The sequence below is a fragment of the Phalaenopsis equestris genome, unplaced genomic scaffold, assembly GCF_001263595.1.
Source record: "Phalaenopsis equestris unplaced genomic scaffold, ASM126359v1 Scaffold000583, whole genome shotgun sequence".
Lineage (NCBI taxonomy): Eukaryota > Viridiplantae > Streptophyta > Magnoliopsida > Asparagales > Orchidaceae > Phalaenopsis > Phalaenopsis equestris.
Window position 1 is genome coordinate 208,344 of NW_018165023.1, and position 9,025 is coordinate 217,368.

Consider the following 9,025-nt stretch of genomic DNA (forward strand, 5'->3'; position numbering starts at 1 on the left):
GATGCAGCAATGTTTAGTGGGTTAAACATACAAATAAAAAAATGGATGTTTTTTATTGTACGACCATGCTGTATGGGTTGTACTGATTTACCTCAGTACAAACGATACTACACGGTTATATAGAAGGGATGTAATTTTAGTTAGTTAAAAATCTGAATAAAAAAATTACTGAATTTCTCCTCCAACAACCATGTTGCATTGGTTCTACTGATTTACCTCAATACAACTGCTACAACATGGTTGTATTGAAGGGATCTAGTACTGTTTAGTTTGTTAAAAATCTAAATAAAGAAATTTTTATTTTTCCGTATTTGTATAATTATGTTTTATTGGTTATATTGATTTAGTTCTGTACAACTCGACGCATCAATATCCTATGACGGGTCGAGTCAGGCCACACCGTTACTAACGCCGTTACTCATGAATTCTTTAAAATAAAATAGAAATAATAAATAGTCGACACGTGGTATTTGCAGTTTGGCTTTCACACATAAAGCTACATGTGCTATAAAGACGTAATATATTTTTTTTTTTTTTTTTTTTTTTTTTGGTGATTCATTGACACGATAACAAGTTGAGCTTCCCGAGCCACAAGTCAAACTCCAACTTAGGTCACTATGAGCTTAACATTGAGTTCTATAAGACATATCGAGCTAGTTTAATGAAATTCTGCAAAACAAACTTAAACATAGTTTATTTTCCATTCAATTTATCGCATTTAGCGGAATTATATATCTTAAATCGGCAATTCTCGGTAACATCTCTTTTTATCAAACACCACTTCTCCCGTCGTTGTCTTTTCTAGTATTTTGAATATTCACTACAACTTTTTCATTGTCGATATTGCTTTCTATGGTAAGCTCGCATCATAATTATTTGGCTACATCATCGAATCTAACGGGTAGTTCTTCAATTTAGAAGGAAGAGAAATCAAATATGTTGTCATATATATCGATATTTATTAATGGCATGACAACCAACACTATCAGTCTTGTTGACAACGAGTCTACTCAGACTCCGTACTATACAACTAATAACATAGTTTTATGTTTTATTCTTTAGACCCCTGCGAGAGTACATTGGCTCGTGACATATAAATAAGTAAAAATATAGGAGGAGGAGAATCTCTGAATTTTGAACCCTCAGAAGAACTCATTGATCACCTCTCTAGAGCAAAATTCCTCAGCTTCTACTCTCTCCTTCCTCACCGTCTCTCTCTAATCGTATGAGTTCACGAATTATACGAGATCTCACCTCCAAAAATGATTTAACAAATTCGACTATCATCATATTAATAAGCATGAATAGAGCTCCAATAATCAAATGACTGACAAAGGAACTGAGTTTGAACATAAACACAAAACACTTGATTTGAGCTCGAGCTTGAATTGCATATACAAACCCTAAACTCGAACACAACCCTGCGCAACTCAACTCAGCTCAGTTCGTTCGCAGCTCAAACTATAACTCTGTTCCCATTTCTTTCCATAAAATATTCATACAATATGTTTTAATGACACGAACAGTTTATTGATCTGAACAAACATCCAACAATCTTCCACATTTTTTACAGTAAAATAAACTAAAAAACAGTAGAATTTATGAATTAAACATTTAAAAAATATTATTCCAGAAAATAAAAAATGGAATCTTGCATCGCCATCATATAATCTTTAGGGAAGAAATTATGTGTTTATAGTCATTTAATTTTAAAAGCACAATATTTTATTTTATTGAGTTGGGTAACCGTTAAAATCTAATTATTAAATTATGTTAATTAATAAATAGATATTAATAAAATATTATATAATTAATAATTAATTCTACGAATGGAAATTGTATTTTTTTTATTTTAAAAGTTAAAATAACATACTAAATATTTGGAGTGTGTAAATAAAAAAATAAAATTTAGGTACCAGAGATATAAATACATGAAGGATTTTGTATTAGATGTATAATGGCATGTATATAAATTCTCATAAATTTTACATACATATAAAGATGTATTTGAATGTGATAAAATAGCTTTTGATTATTTATATGTTAATGTGGCTGCGACTATTTATATGAGGTTATTTTAGTCTCAGAGTTTATTGAATTATCAGAGTAGCCCACGAACATTTTAAATTTGAATTGAAAAAATTTTCATGGAGAACTATTAGAACTTAATTTTAAAATAATCGGGATTATTTTGACGCTTCTATAAACTTTGAGACTAAAATAATCAAATATAAATAATCGAGAACTATTTTTTGGCATTTAACGCTTTACATTTATAAGGATTGGCGCTATATTAATATATAATTTGATAGGTAGAGCAATGGCGTCGCATTGCAAGCTTTATAATGTGCTTGATCGGATTAATATAAGCTGCCAACCTATTATAATTTTGATAAATTAAGTAAATAATTTTATATGCTTTTTTAACATATTTAACGTATTTTTGCCTATTCATAAATTATTGAAAGATTTTAATAAATGCTATTCATAAATCATTTTTTTGTCTGTTTTATATAGTAATTGGAATATATTTGATAAATATGGGCATTTACAAGCGTAGCACTTAATTCTTATATATTTACATATCTAACACTTAAATTATAGTTTGTATGTAATTAATGTCATATTTATTGCCTGTTCATAAAGTATTAACATTAGCTTGTATGTAATTTTTGTTTACCATCAATTAATCATGCATGTTTGTAAGAAAATAAAGAACCATCCAATTTCTAATTTTTCTCAGTGGAAATTTGCATGCATGCTACATAATTCTTTTGTATTTACGTGTATAACACTTAAAATTTTGATATTTATACTTATAACATTGTTATGGGGTAAATCTATGCATGAAAATATATATTTTATATTTTAAGAAAATAGCAATAGTGATATTTTCTTGTCTCCTCCCTCGAATCGGAGGCGTCGCCGATCTTCTGCTCAGAGGGACAGTGTTGAACGATCGAAGATTATCCCCAACTTCCGGTTTTGCTCGATCGGCAAAGCTAATTGGGAAGACAACAATGGGATCGATGCAAAGCTCCTATGATTAATATTAATTATATTTATTTAAAAAATAAATAATTTGATAAATGTTTTGAATTCTAGTCATCATCAATATTTTATAATTAATTATATCTTTATAAATTCAGCTACTTATACTTACGAAATACAATTATAGTGGTATATAAATAAATTTGGAGTAATGTAACTAGGGCTGTAAACGAGCCAAACACGAGCGAGTCATGCTCAGCTCGTGTTTGGCTTGTTTATATTTCGAGCTCAAAAAGTGTGTTCGTGTTCGGCTCGTTTGCTTAATTAGTCGAACACGTAGCAAACGAGTCGAATACGAGCTGTTCACTAACAAAGAGTCCTTTTAACAACCCTAATCATGTAGTCATAAAACAATAAGGGTTTGAGCAAGATTTATTGGCGAGCCGAGCACGAGTTTCTTAACAAGTCAAACACGAGTTATTGGCGAACAACGAGCCATTTGACAGCCCTAATTGTGGGGACTGGAGGGAAGGAAGTGGGTGAAGTTTAGGTGGCCTCTCATTATTTGAGAACCAATGAGGTGAAGACACGGCATCTGGAAGAGATTATTTGAAGCAAATAATCTTGAAGTTAGTTATTGTTAAGGCTCTAAAAGGTAGTGGGCTTAAAAAAATAATAAATTCTGAATGAGTAAAGTGCCGCCGAATTGGGGGTGGCTGCAATTATTAAAAAAAAATAGTTGAAGAGTTATGATAAAGAATGTAATTTTATGAAAAGTTATTATGAAAATTATAAATATATATAGTTTCAAAAAAAAATTAGAGAAGGGTTACATTATGTCTAACATAATTTAACAGGTCATGTTGAAAAAAATAGCTTCTCATTATAAAAATTTTTTAGAAATTTACAAGAAAATATTTCCCAAAATAAAGTTCTGGCAACGATCTAAAAGATCAAGGCATTTAAAAAGCTATCCCAGGCAGAAGTTTTGGAGTTTATACAAGTGTCAAAATCATCCCCAAAAACCTTAAATTGAGGTTGAAATAGTCGAGATAGATGATGATTTGAGCTTAACTTTAAGATAGTTGGCATTTTACTCGATTCTGGAGCTAAAACGGGACCTAAAACGTAAATATTCATGAGACTATTTTGGCATTTTACTCGATTCCAATTTTCGGTGGATGTAATAGACTTATATTTGAAATAGTGAGAAAAAATAATCTCTCTTTATTTTAGGCTTTTATTTTATTTTATTTCGAACTACATGTAAAATGCAATTAAATGAGTCTTAGTTGATCAAAAATGTTGAGAATGTAGGAGTCAAGAAAGTTGTTATGTATGACTCATATACCATAAATGGGGCAGATGCTGGAGCAGAAGGATTTGTCCAATCGGTGGAGTTTTATTATGTGTGTTGGGGGTGCAGGACCAACAACCAGCGGTTTGGTACATGGGTAATTTAAGTAATTACATATTGTACTATAGGGTTATATATATGTCATGTCTGTAAACCTAGGTGAGCCCCTGAGTCCTTGAGATTCTGAATCTTGTATTCTTTACTCTTTTATGAATATTGAGAACAAATTCGTCGCTCTACTCCCGAGGATGTAGGCATCTTTGCCGAACCTCGTAAATCTCTGTGTTTTCTTTTGAATTTGTGTCGATTCATATTTTTCTTCGCCTTAATTTCTCAACAAGTGTTATGAAAGTCTGGTTCTAGGGCAGAAGAGGAGAAATTTTGTCGACGCGGGGAAGAAGAAGCACGCGGAAGGAAATTCGCGAATTGCAGCAATGGGAGTTGGCGAATCTTCGTGGCCACGATGTGAGGTAGGAACCCAGGCTTCGCATAGGAGCTCACGGGAGGAGTTTCGCGCAGGTTTACGAGCCGATGCAGACATTCTCGCGGGAGGCTTCCCATTCGATAGATAGCTAGCACAATTTGGCGACTAAGGGTTGCGGCAGTTTCAAGCGTCGTAGGAGCAGAAGCTATTTGGTGTGGTAGGTAGATTCCTGGGCCAATGGAGGGAGTGGGGGAGGAGGAGCGAAATTGAAAGGGCGAATGCGGAAAAGGAAAATCATGATGAAAAGGAAAGTCCGCTGAAAATAAAATTTAGCGTGGAGACATTCTGGAGATATTCCAGGACTCAGGAAAGATAAGAAAAAGGAATCTGTTGTTGCACTCGGGAAAGAAAATATTTTTTTCTTGAAGGAAAGCGGAGGTGGAGCTTTTCTGAAAGGAAAGCGGAAATAAAACTTTTCTGAGAAGGAAATCGAAGCTTTTCTGAGAAGGAAATCGAAGCTTTTCTAAGAAGGAAAGCGAAGCTTTTCTGGAATGAAAAATGAGTGTTTATGGAAAGAGGAAACAGAGCTTTTCTTGGAAGTTTAAGAAAAATGATTTCTGGGAAAGTTTAATTAATGGAAAGTTTTTTTCTGGAAAACTTAATTAAGGGAAATACTTAATTAAGGGAATATTTCAATCCTTTTTCGAAAAGATTATGTTGTTTTTTTGGGAACTTAATTAAGAGAAATACTTAATTAAAGAAACTTAATAAAGGAAATATTTCAATCATTTTTAGGAAAGATTTTGTTGCTTTTCTGGGAAACTTAATTAAGATACATATTTAATTAAAAAAACTTAATTAAGGGAATATTTCAATCCTTTTTCGGAAAAATTATGTTGTTTTTCTGTGAAACTTAATTAAGGAAATATTTAAATCATTTTTCAAAAATATCTTGTTGTTTTTCAGGGAAGTTTAATTAAGAAAATCTTAATAAAGGGAATATTTAAAAAAAGATTTGTGGCCCAACCCACATTGGTGCCTAAGAAACTTCATGATATATTTCTCCTAAGGGCCTGGATATTCGCCAACTTGAGATTTGTTAGACATATGTATTTTCTCCTAAGGGTCTGGATATTCGCCAAGTTAGAGATTTGTGAGACATATTTATTTCTCCTAAGGTGCTAGATATTCACCAAAGTGGAGATTTGTTAGACATATGTATTTTTTTCTAAGGGATTGGATATTTGCTAAGGTGGAGATTTGTTGGGCATATGTATTTCTCGTAAGGGGCTAAGTATTGACTAAGGTAGAGATTTGTTATGTATGGCTCATAAGACCAGAATTTTGAGTCTCTTGAAATTAAGAGATGTCTCTTGGAATTGAAGAGAAGTGTCTCTTAGAATTTAATAGGTTGGGGGGAGTGAGGGCACAGCGGAAGCATGGTAGCCCAACCCACATTTGTGCATAAGAAACTTCATGATATATTTCTTCTAAGAGGTTGGATATTCGTCAAGGTGGAGATTTGTTGGGTATATGCATTTCTTTTAAATGAGCTGGATATTCGTCAAGCTGGAGATTTGTTAGATTTGACTCATATACCATAAATGAGACAGATGCTGGAGCAGAAGGAACGGAGCGAAAGGATCCGTCCAATCGGTGGAGTTTCATTATGTGGGTTGGGGTGCGAGAGCAACACCCTGCGGTTTGGTACAGGGGTAATTTAAGTAATTACATATTGTACTATAAGGTTATATATATGTCATGTTTGTAACCCTTGGTGAGTCTCTGAGTCCCTGAGATTCTGAATCTTGTCTTCTGTACTCTTTTCTGAATATTGAGAAGAAAGTCGTTGCTCTGCTCTCAAGGATGTAGGCATCTTTGTCGAACCTCATAAATCTCTGTGTGTTCTTCTGGATTTGTGTTGATTCATATTTTTTCTCGCCCTAATTTCTCAACAAAAGTGTTATACTTGATTCATTACAATTTGTAAAAATTTCTTATTTATGTAGATAAAAATTTGTACTTCTCGACATAGATGAAATATTCAATGCACATTCAATGTTCGATTTTGATGAACCTAAGAGGGAGCTTTAACATTACGAGAGAGGAGTCGGCTTTGATTATGAGGTAAAATTTGGGCTATACCTATATTTATAATTTTATACTTCTTATGTCTTGTTTGTCCTCATATCACGTTGAGTTTAGTCGATGCGATGTCGAGACGTATCTCAGACATATTCGGGCCAAAAAAAAAAAAATTTAAACATAGATCTTGTAATGCAGGACAAGTATCAAGGCATGTTAGCCAAGTATCATTGTCATATAGGAGGGTCACTTTTATTAAATATGTTAATTAAACCTTGATGCATGCAAGAAGATTGGCGGGGGTAGAGCAATAAATTATCATCTTAGTTTTGCTTGAAAATTCAACACACAGTCGGAAGAGAGAAAACAACCAGTAGAGACGCCATAAGTTTTTAAGTGGAAAACCAGTAAAGAGAAAAAACACAGGTCCTGACACAGTTAAAGAGATCCACTATAAGTTGATGATTAAACACCCCCTGTCCTACAATTAGGAAAGGGTTATAAAGTTTTACAAATTACAATGTCGATACATGAACGATCTTGCAGTTAAGAAGAGGCGACGACTGATAGTGATTGACGACGGCTGACAAGTGGTGGTCGACGGTGGACAACAGTGGTCAATGCTGGCAGGAATGATGGTGTACTTCAATTCCTTGTTAAAGCTTTAACCTCTTCATTTGGCCTCAAACTCTCTCCCTCTCTTAAGAGAGTGGTGGAGTTCTATTTATAGAGTCTTGACTGTAATTAATAATGAAATATTAACTACTTTGATCTTAAGAGAGCTTCTTTTGATTAAACAACGTTTGATAGACATTTGAATGTTTTAACAATGTCAGGATTGAGAGAACTTAGGCTCATTGAACTCGTCCTATCGAGTCGCTCGCTAGATTCTGCATTTGTCTGACCTTCCAAACATGCTCAGAAAGCTTCCAAAGGCGGTTTAACGTCTTGATCAGGGCATGATTTGGTTCGGATTGGACCCATTTTGGTATTTTGTCCGTCCCGTCCAGCCGATTTAACTACAATTTTGTTTAAAGCATAACACTAAATGATTTTTAATTGAAGCTTGAATATTTTTCGCTCAAAATATTGTCTCGATCTATATGTCATGCTTCGATATTTGTGTCAAATGATGAAAATTTGTTGATGCGTATCAAACCTAATTCCTAATATCTCGGGGAACTTCCTCTAAAAGTAAAAACAATACTAATAATTAGTTTTAATCTCTTAAGGCATCAATATCAACAAAAATTAGATTAATCCAATCCATTGTTTTTTCTCATATATTTGTCTTAGATTTGAGAGTCAAAGTTTATTAAACTGTATGAAATACATACTCGGGTATTTAACATTTACAGAAATTTACATATATACCCTCACTATCAATTTGTGTTTCCATATCTATCACCTAAAATTTTGTTGCTTTTCAACAACCTAAACTTTTTGTCATGATTTTGTGTCAAAAAAATTAGGGTAATTTTGCAATTTCGCTATAATTAGGAACATTTACATGCATAACACTCAATTCTTATATATTTACATATCTAACATCTAAACTTCAATTTTTACATAACATACCCTTTTTCCTATGCATGGTAATATTTTTGTCGTGTGATATGAAGGATTTGGGTGGTATACACGTAAAAAATTGATGATTTGGTATAGGAGCTGTAAATATATAAGAATTTGAGAGGCATGCAAGTCATAAACTTCGTGGACCTCGTTAAATTTTCTTGTGTATTGATATACCTTTCTATTTCCGCTGAATCTGAAAATGCTCGAAATAAAACTGAAAGAATAGAACATCACCGAAAGAGGAGCGTTGAGAATTTTATGGCAAAAAAATCGCAAGAATCGACGCAAATCAAAAATAAAACACAGAGATTTAACGAGGTTCGGCAATTTGCCTGCTTTTCGGCTACGCTTGTTCGCTCTGCCTACTCCGGCATTTGTCTCTTATCTGGCATATGAGCTAACAAGAAGAAAAATAGAAAGTAAATTGTGTAAAAAATAAATAACTTATAAACTTTATTTGAAAATCGACCCCCCAATACCTATGTATTTACCAAATTAGACTTTAATAACTGGAAATATTTGCTAAGAAGTTATTGTAAATTTACAGTGAGAATATAATATATATATATATATATATATATATATATAGAGAG